The sequence below is a fragment of the Felis catus genome, chromosome D1 (assembly GCF_018350175.1).
Source record: "Felis catus isolate Fca126 chromosome D1, F.catus_Fca126_mat1.0, whole genome shotgun sequence".
NCBI classification, from domain to species: domain Eukaryota; kingdom Metazoa; phylum Chordata; class Mammalia; order Carnivora; family Felidae; genus Felis; species Felis catus.
The window spans coordinates 16298975-16309373 of NC_058377.1; the positions used below are offsets into that span (position 1 = coordinate 16298975).

The 10399-nt window shown below is 51.3% G+C and overlaps 1 long non-coding RNA gene across 1 annotated transcript; it reads right to left on the reverse strand.

Annotated features, from left to right (window-relative positions):
• Positions 1-4574: 4574 nt before the first annotated feature.
• On the reverse strand, positions 4575-10399 carry LOC123380363. Its single transcript, XR_006586009.1, has 3 exons — positions 9236-10399; positions 7131-7271; positions 4575-5916 (listed from the first exon to the last, which is right to left on the reverse strand). It is a non-coding gene; the product is annotated as an uncharacterized LOC123380363 (long non-coding RNA).

Here is a 10399-nt window from a genome sequence, read left to right on the forward strand (position 1 = left end):
GCACCCTCACCGATCAGAAGTCCGGCTGCTACTTACTGGACCCACCGAACCTGGGAAGCAGCTAGCGGGGGTGGGGGTGGGCGTGGGGGATGGTTCTTACTGCCTCATGGCTCCCAAGTATTTCTTTGAAGAAGAACTCCCAGCTTCCTTCTCAGTGTCTATCCTCAGGGTAGCAATGTGACCAGCCCTTTTTCAAAGTTCATTTCCCAGGCTCCCCTGCAGTTAGGGGTGGCCAAGAAGGCAGTTCTGACAAATGAGAAGTGGAGGTCACTGGAAGAGGCTTCTTGAAAGGGGAAAGACTCAGCTGCCTTTGCCCTTTGCCCTTCCCCTTCCTGCCCGCCTTCAGCACGGATGAGGTCCTAGGAATGGCAGAGGCCACCCTGCGACCACGAGACGATGAAAGCTGAAAGCCTTCGTGAGGCTGAAAACCACACACTAAAGATGGCAGGGCAGAAAGTTGGAGACTGTTGTCAGTGGCGCCTTTGAGTCATGAGAGCCCTGGGCCCCGTTATATGAGGAAAACAAACCCCTCAGTTGTTTAAGCCACCGGTTCTCAGTTTTTTGTCGCTTGTGGCCGAATAAAGCCTCTAACAGGTCCTTCTGCTGAGGCCTTTTGGTCACTATAGTTTCCTTCATTCCCATCACGCGTCCAACCATGTTCTAATGTCCCAGCGATATCGTGGGGCTCCTGCCTGCCTGGCCTAATCTCAGGTGGGAGGGGCAGACCGATCCATCTGTGTGTCGGTCTGTCTGTCTACCTACCCACCTGGATCCATATGTATCAGGTGAGGCCGAGCAGGTGCATGGACCACCTTCCTCACAGCCTTGTCTCGCGGCAATCAGCTCCAGGCCCCTGGACTTCTCACTAGCATGCGTGCAAACAATTCCTGGAGTCTCCAGGAGCAGGAAGGCCAACCTGGGGAGTGACTGCCAATTGGAGGAAAGTAACAGGTCGAGCTTCCGGGGTGCTGTGAGTTCCATTTCACGACCCGATTACCAGCTGTTTGCTTTACAACCATCTGTACCCTGGCCAACGTGTTCTACGCACTTTCCTGTATGGTGCTTTAGTTCGTAATAAAATCAGTTGGACGTTTACGCGAGAATCCATCAAACTGCTTGGTCTGGCCCACTTGGACAGGAGGGCAGAGGGCCTGTGGCGGCCGGAGCTGGGAGCGTAGCAGCCTCCGGGCTGAGCAGGCGGCAGCTGGGTTGACTGATCCACCCCAACGCGAAGAAGCCACCGGGTTGGAGCTCTTAGAATAGCGGCACACCTGCAGGTAAGCAGTTTCTATTGTGGTGAGGCGTTAAAAAAACAAAAGGGCAGGCAAGGAACAAGTTCGCCTTTAAAGCGACAGCTGTGCGTGACTGCCTGACTGCCGCCTCGGTGGCCCGCCCACTCCCCCTGCAAGCTCCGTGCTAGCCATGAGCTGGGCCTGGGGAGAGGTGGGGGGGGGGGGCTCCCGGCACCTGCGCCTGAGCCCCGCCCTCGCCCCCCCACCAGCCGCCTTTGACCGCTGACAGAGGCTGCCTCTGAGTGGGGGTCTCGGAGATACTGACCTTGGTTCTGCCACATTTGTGGCATGAGTGCAGGCGAGCCGATGGTCCCTCTTTGAGCCTCAGTATCTTCATTTGTGAAGTGCGGATGGTATCTCTTCTAGAGGTCGTTGTAAGAATTAGAGAGGACGCGTTTCAGGCACGCAGGGAGCCAGCCAAGGGTAGTGCCTATTTGGTAATGGGTGGAGACGCCCCAGTTAACTCCATCCCAGCAGCCCAAGGCCGGGGGGTGGGGGGTGACCGTGCTCTCCACTCCACCAGGCAGGTCTGACGTTGCACAAGCATTTCCCAGGCGTCCGAGAAGGTGCATTTAAGGCCAGGCCTCCACTGGAGGACCTCCTTGTCAGCCAGTCACCGCAGGGCTGCTCCTTCGGGACCCTTCATGCTCTGAGCCTCGTATGACACAAATCTGTGGCCTGAGGTAGGGCGCCAGCAACCACCTGAGCCTCACAGACGAGGACCACTGGTGCTCAGAGAGGCAAAGACCAGCGTCAAGGCAGGCCTCACGGCAACAAAGTCAGACTGTCCTTGGGCCGGAGTCCAGGTGAGCCTCTTGGCACAGCCATCTGCATGGCAGTGAGGAGGGACAAGAGGGGCTCCTCAGAGCCAGCCCCCCTGCAGAGGCCTTCAGCTCGACACACGAGGTGGAAACCCTTGTCGGAAACATGGGGATTCATCATAGTCAACACCTCTGTCTCAGGCTGAGGCTCACGTGGGAAGGTTCTCATCATTCCTCATGGGGAAGGCTAAGCCCTGACATCGACCACCTTCCTCACAGCCTCATCAGTGTGGAAATCGACTCCAGACCCCCTGACCCAGTCCCTACAAGCCCTCATGAGGTGAGGCTTGCATGCTGTGAGGCCGCCCAGTGGCAAGTAACATTTCCGCATTTCCCCACAGAAGGCGTCTTTTAGCTCACAGCTTGTCGGTAGCTTGGATTCCTCCAGCGGTTTCTCTGTCCTCCAATTCCCCGGGGTTCTTGCAAGAAGGATGTGCTTTGGCCAGCCTGGAGAGGGTGGGCCTGGAAGGATGTTCTGACGTCACAACTTCCAGGCTCTGCTCCAGACTTGGCAAATAAGTGGAGGCTGCTCAGGCCATGTGAGGAGGGTAGGCACTTATTCTTAACTTTTTAAATTTTTATTATTATTTATTATTCAGAGACAGAGCATGAGCATGGGAGGGGAAGAGAGAGAGGGAGGCACAGAATCCGAAGCAGGCTCCAGGCTCCAAGCTGTCCGCACAGAGCCCGACGCGGGGCTCGAACCCACGAACTGTGAGATCATGACCTGAGCCAAAGTTGGACGCTTAACCAAATGAGCCACCCAGTTGGAGCTGAGCTCCCTGTAGGAGCTTATTCTTAAGGTCGGGTCTCTGAATGACTCCTACTTACCAGGCATACATAATATCTTGTTCCTTCAGATTATGAAAAACTCAAAGCGTATTACAAAATTTAGAGTATAGGGCCCCTGGGTGGCTCCATCCGTCAAGTGTCCGACTCTTGGTTTCAGCACAGGTCACGATCTCACGGTTCATGGGTTCGAGCCCCAGGTCGGTTCATGGGGAAACTGAGGTTCAGAGAGTTTAAGTAACTTGTGCAGAGGTAGCACCGTTAGCAAGTGGCAGAGCTGGGATTTGAACCTACCACAGACTCCAGAGCCTGTATTGACCTCTATCATCCTCTGGAATTCTTCCAGGTCATTAGTGATCCGTAAACATGGGGAGTCCAGACTGGAAGGCCAGTCTCAAGACTGACTCAGACTGGGGGCGCCTGGGTGGCTCAGTCGGTTAAGCGTCCAACTTCAGCTCAGGTCATGATCTCACCATTTGTGAATTCAAGTCCCACATCAGGCTCTGTGTTGAAAGTGTGGTGCCTGCTCGGGATTCTCTCTCTCCCCTTCTCGCTGCGCCTCTCCTGCGTTGCACTCTCCCCGACCCGTCTCTCTCTCAAAATAATAAATAAACATTAAAAAAAAAAAAAAAGACTGTAATCTAATCTGTATCAAAAGCCTAACATCTGTGAATCCTTTGACCTTGAGAATGCCTGGGAATCTCACTCAGCCGTAAGAAAGAATGAAATCTTGCCGTTCGTGACAACCTGGATGGACAGTGAGGGCATTATGCTAAGTGAAATGAGCCAGACACAGAAAGGCAAACGCTGTGTAATCCCACTTACATAAAGAACCATAAATTCCCAGTGACAGATAGTAGAATCGAATGATGGTTGCCAGGGGCTGTGGGGAAGGGGATCGGAGTTCAATGGGCACCGATTTTCCGTTTGGAAAGATGAAACAGGTCTACGGACGGAGAATGGTGATGGTTGCACAACACTGTGAATGCAACTGAATACTACTGAAACATACACTTAAAAATGGTGGAAACGGTAAACTGTACGTTATGTATATTTTCCCACAAGAAAAATAACATGCAAAGCAATACTATACATAGCTTGTAGGTGTATACAGCAAAAGCATAAAGACACGCATGAGAATGGTAAATTGCGAAAGGAGGAGAGCAGTTACACCGAGGGGGGCAGGGATCCCAGTAGGCATGAGTAGAAAGAATGCTTCAGTTGCACCTGGGATGTTTCCATTCTAAAAACAAAATATGAAGGAAAGAGGACAAAGCTAGTTGGTAGGCATACGTCGGTTTCCCATAATTACACTCTAACTTTTTTTAAACAGAGAGTTAAAATTTTTTTTTAATTTATTTTGAGAGAGACAGAGTGAGGGAGGGAGGGGCAGAGACTGAGGGAGAGAGAGAATCCCAAGCAGGTTCCACACTGTCAGCACAGAGCCTGACCCGGGGCTTGATCTCACAAACCGTGAGATCATGACCTGAGCGAGCCAAGACCGAGAGTAGGAGGCTTAATCCACTGAGCCACCCAGGCACGCAACCCCCCCCCCCCTCCGACATTCTTTTTGAATAACAAAGAGTTGAGGCCTTTGGCCCGGGGTGGGGGTGGGGGAGGGGGTGGGGGGGTGGAGGGGGGTGGGGGGGGTGGGAGGGGGTGGGGGGGGTCGCGTAGCTGAGGACAACTGTTGCGCCATAAAGTAAAGCAGCGGTGGTCAGAGGTCGTGGGGAATGGTTGTTGAGATGTATGAGTTCTCACTGGGAAGTCAGATAACTGCCAGTGTTCTGGAAGGTGTGTGCCTGCAGCCCCGGGCTCTGCCCCCGTAGAAGCTGGGGAAGAGTGCCTGTCGCACGGCAGGGCACACATCTGCCAGAGGCCCCTATTCTGGTTGGATTCATCCAGGACGCATGTGGCTTCTGTTGGTGTGAGCTGACAGTGCCCCAAACAGAACTTCAGTGTGCCCCAGGGAGGACACAGAATGTAGTATCTTCCCTGCAGGGGGGATCTCCAGGTTTTGTGGGGCCTGAAGCCGAAACAATTTGGAGGGCTCGGACCATCAAGGGGCCTCATGTGCGAGAGGGGCCCTGGAGCTTAAGTGTCATTAACTTGGTAGGAAGTCTGCTTGCCTGGTGAGACTGGGTTTGCCCTGCCTACAGCCCAGTTTTGCTTCCAAATGACTTAAATTACATGTTTTCCCTTCTTGCCTTTTGCAAATGCATTAAAATTTACGAATTGAACAATAAAATCGTCATTCAATAACATAGTCATTTTTGGCAAAATGGCTCGTTTAACCCTCCCCTACTCAAATTGCTAACAATGCATGACGGAACGAAAGAGGCCAAACCCCACGAACCTCGTCTGCAGTGTGGAGCCGGGTAGGGCGGTGGGGGGTGGGGGGATTCTTCTAGCATTTATTGAGTCTGCCTGTACAGACATCGTGCTGGGTGCTTGCGTTGTATTATTTCACCCTTTTGCCTGCTATGGGGCAGCAGACCCTCCCAGGGGGCTCAAAACAGCTCCCCTATAAGGGCGTGGGGGGAAATGTCAGGATACCACGAGTTGAAGTTCAAATAATGAAACTGTTAGCAGGGTAATTTTGGCATAAAACCCACTGCATCAGCCAGTCTCCCAACAGGAAACAGATGGCACATTCAAAATAGGATAATTTGAGGAGGGTTTATTTACAAAAACGATGTGGGTGTCAGGGAACCACAAAGGATAGGGCAGCAATCCAAGTTCGGTAGCAGCCAAGCATTGCCACCATGATGCGGGAAGGGACGAGGGAGGGAATGGCCACTGGCCTCCGCAGGGAGAGAAAGGCACCACAAGGCCCGTGAGAGAAGACATGATCGTGGTTGATCACAAGAGGAAGTAAGCCACCTGACCTCTGCCTCTGTCTCCGATCTCCTGTGGGGCTCCACCAGGACACAGAAGATACTGGACGTGGACCACAAGGGTGGCCTCCTGGGGCAGAGGGCTGAGTGGAGAAGGTGGCAGGGGCGGAGGTGGTTCTAAAGGACAAAGAAATGTAAACGGCACAGGCTACCTCTTTGGCCCCTCAGCATCCACCCTAGGCCTTTTCCCAGGGGAACATCTTGTCTCTCCTACAAGATGAGACAGCCATTGAGAAGCGGACCCGCCATTTCTCACCAGCTATCATACCACCGTGGGGTAATGTTAGCTGGTCATACTCTCAGCCGAAATCCACCGGTGTTCCTCAGATAGAGTAACGGGCCAAACGGAGAAAAAGAAACAAGAACAGCTCACGAAATAGGGACGCGACGGTCTCCACTCCTATGGCTGGCCCCAAGGCCAAGGTAACCCTAGATGCCTTCTTCTCACTTCCCATTCCCTTTCACCTCTGCTGGCACTTTTCGGGACAGGGTTCCTGACCAAGCAGGGTGACCCAAATCTTCACGTTTGCGGGATCTGAGTCCTTGGTTGCCTTATTTTTTGGGTTCCCACAGTTTTCCGCTGACTTGGACGGTTAGGCACAGGGGTGCTCCAGTGATGCCCCTCACTTCAGACACTGTTCTCCTTGTCCCCATTCAGTAGCAGCAAGGCCGTTTTGCCCTGGTAGCCAGGATCAATCATGTCACCCAGGGCTGTTAACCCCTTTCTTTGTCTGTTGGTTTAGTGGCATGTGGAGCCCCAAATGAGCCAGGGCCATTTCAGCTGACTCATCAGAATCAAGGCTGTGTACCCTGGAAACAGCGTTTCTTCTTTGGGCGCCAGAACCTCTAGCTCACCAATCCGAGGGTTGGGGGGCGGGGAGATAGGAAGCAAGCATTTTTCTAGTGGGTTATTAGGAATCGTAGTGAAAGAGGCCATTCCCACCTCTACCCCTTGGTTCTTGGACCCACATAAGGCACCATACATATATTGGCCACTGGTTTCAAGCATATAGTGGGTCTTGTACGACAGCACCCCAACCTTGCGGAATAATTCCACCACCCCATGAAACCAGAATCTCCCAGGGGTCTCAGTGAGACTGGGCGCAAAAAGCTAATCTCCCTGTAATCAGTCAACAGTGCTAACAACCAGTACCAACCTCCCTGAAAGTCACGAGAGCCATAGTTGTAAAGCAATACCATTATAATCCTTATGTTTCATGCCTTCACCAAGGATCGGTGCCATGTGAATACTTTAGCTAAACCAACAGCTCAGGCCAATTCCAGGCTTGCTGGAATTGACCTTCACGGCACGGTCCTCCTCGGTCCGTTACCTGGTCATGGAGGAACACCCCGAGGCATTAGGTGTCATTCGGCAGCACTCGAGAAGGTTGCAGTGTTAGTAGAGACGCTGTGGTCATCTGCCCACGACCACAGATCCACACGGTTCAAAACACTCGATGACCATTGTTGACCTAAATAAAGAGGTAATCTGAGGTGAGCCAGGACAACAGTGTATTCGGGAATGGCAGAGGAATTGCAGTTGAGGGCAAGCAAACAGCGAGCTGCTGGTGAGTCTGTTGAGGGTTTGGCTGTACTCATGGGCAGGGACTACAGAGAGGGGGGAGCTCAGTTAGAGCCCGTTAAAATAAAACAACAAATGGAGAGGAGACTTCGACATTTTCCTAAGCAGATCAGATCAGTCACCCAAGCAAACCTCAATTCAGCCCACTTGGTGACACCAGCCCAACCTGGGTCATCTCCTCTTCCCGCCTCTAACAAAAGCTCCCGAGATCGATAGGAGACATCCTCTCATCAGCCCGTCATCACCCAAGAAAATTCCAATGCTATCTATTTTCTTCAAATCAGACATTTACCGGAAACCAGTCCTTTAGTCCCGAAGCTTTGTCTTCCTGACGGCACATCGGATTGTCTATATTATGTCCTCCGGTTCTATTTTATTTTATTTTTCTTTATTTAGTTTTAAAGACAAATGGTTAGTTTATTCAAATTGTTTAACCTCGTGGTTACAGGCTTCAGTTCAAGGTACATATTGGTTTGAGAGTGATGGGTGGTGGTAAAAATTACCCAAAATAACGAGTCATGAGATACCTGAGCTTGAAAAAGATACGGCACTCCTAAAAATACCAATTTTTATCTTTTAGAAGTTGATCAAATTTAAATACATGTTTTACATTATATGTGTCAGTCTACCTAGTTTATTTCTCATAATAGTTTCTGAAAACTACCACCGTAACAGGGTTCATTTCCCAGAGGGACTTAGACAGTGAAACCACAGCCATCAAGCACCTCGGTCACTCATACTCATTTTTATGTGGTCTATGGTCTCTCTATCGCCCCATCTGATCGCCACACTCTCCACCCTTAAGAAAACTCATTTTCGGGGGCACCTGGGTGGCTCAGTCGGTTGAGCGTCCGACTTTGGCTCAGGTCATGATCTTGCTGTCCGTGAGTTCGAGCCCCGCATCAGGCTCTGTGCTGACCGTTCAGAGCCTGGAGCCTGCTTCGGATTCTGTGTCTCCCTCTCTCTCTGCTCCTCTCCTGCTCATGTTCTGTCTCTCTCTGTCAATAATAAATAAACACTTAAAAAAAAAAAAAAAAGAAAATTCGTTTTCATAACCAATGTCCAGACTATGGGATCTATCAACCTTCGGCACTCCTGCTGCCCCAACCCTCCCTCCCCACCCCCACCACACACACTTCATTACAAATTGGTACATGCACAGAGCAACCTTAAGGAAGTTAAAATCTGCTGGTCTAATATCAGGTCGCTCTTTAAAAACTTTAGCAAGCATAAGGTTACACAGAATTTGTTACTCAAGGCAGCTTTTCATGCCTACTCTCAGAGCTTTTGTTTCATTTATTTTAAAGATTTTATTCTTTTCAGTAATCTCTACCCCCAGTGTGGGGCTTGAACTCACGACCCTGAGATCAAGAGTCGCACGCTCCACTGAGGGAACCAAGCAGGTGCCGCCCCAGAGCTTTTAATTTCATAGTTCTCGGTGAGGAATCAGCATTTTTGACATTTTATTTTATTATTATTTTTTTTAATTTTTTGAAAGGAGAGAGAGAGCGAGCAAGCACGAGTGAGGGAGGGACAGAGAGAGAGAGAGAGAGACAGACAGACAGACAGACAGAATCAGAAGCAGGCTCCGGGATCTGAGCTGTCGGCACAGAGCCCGACGCGGGGCTCGAACCCACCAACTGTGAGATCATGACCTGAGCTGAAGTCGGACGCTTAACAGACTGAGCCACCCAGGCGCCCCAGTTGTTGCCCTTTTAAACTGCAGCTTTTCTTCTGTGCCCCAGGGTGGGTCCCTCAGTCCTATTCCTCCCAGTTGCAGTTCACAGCTTGGAGTGGGGTTCCCTTCCTTACTTGCCTCCTGCTCTCTTGCCCTTCTCGGTGTGGTCTCTCTACCTTTTTTTAAGCAGAAGGTGTTCCGTCAGCCCTCAGTTCTTCCTCAGGAGGACTTGCTCTCAAGTCAGTGTAGAGTTGGTGCGTCCGCGGAGGAGGTGAGTTCAGGGCCTTCCTGCATCGCCGCCATCTTGCCCTGGAACAGAGCCCTCCTCCAGTTCTGCGTCAGCCTGAGACTCTCTCACACCACCTCGGCTCCGGGGCTCACTGTGGTAACGAGGCTTACCTTGTCTCTGATGGTTAAGCAGCTGGCCTTTGCCAATGAGTCTCCATTATTCCCGCTGAAATTAGGGAACCGATCCCAGCACCTGCTGTCACCTCCAGTGGCCATCACAGGGTACTTCGAGGAGGCTGGCCCTCGCCTCACCAACTGACACCTTAACAAAACGTGAGTCTTTCAGCTCTCCCAGGGAATCCCAGTTGGATCCAGTTCCAACATAACTCATTACCTGGAGCCTTAGGAATTCTTTCCTGATGACCTTATGCTGGGGAAGACCTGGCATTTCGACCTCAGGGATTGCAGGCCCGTGGTTCTCAACCTTCAGTGTCCATCACAATCACCTGAAGGGCTTGCAACACACATTGCTGGGCCCCTTCCCCACGGTTTCAGATTTGGGCGGTCTGGGTTGGGGTTGGTGATTCTGCATTTCTAACAACTTCTAGAGTAGTGTTGGTATTGCTACTCTCGGAACCCCCACTAAGCAGGTCCACGCTTTCATTAGCCAATTTAGCAAATTACGAATACTACTCAAGTCTGCTTCGGTCAAACCATTAGTGGCTGCACCCGTATCAACGGACGTGGCTGGATCAAGTCTTATATTCTATCCCTTTCGGTCTGATATGCCTAGAATTCACTCCCATGTGTACCCCCCAGATTCTTGCTAATACAGATTAGCAAGACACTGTAACTCTTTGGTGTATAACCAGGCCTTCTACCTCTCTCACTGAGTTATTTTGGGGTCTGAGGGTCATCATTGGCCGAGGGGCGATGAGAGGTGGGGCCTCAGGAGAGTCATAGCAGCTTGTGAGATAATTAGCTCTTGGGACATGGCCATTTAAAAGCCTTTACACAGGGGTGCCTGGGTGGCTCAGTCGGTTGAACATCTGACTTCAGCTCATGATCCCGCAGTTCGCGAGTTCAAGTCCCATGTCAGGCTCTGTGCTAAC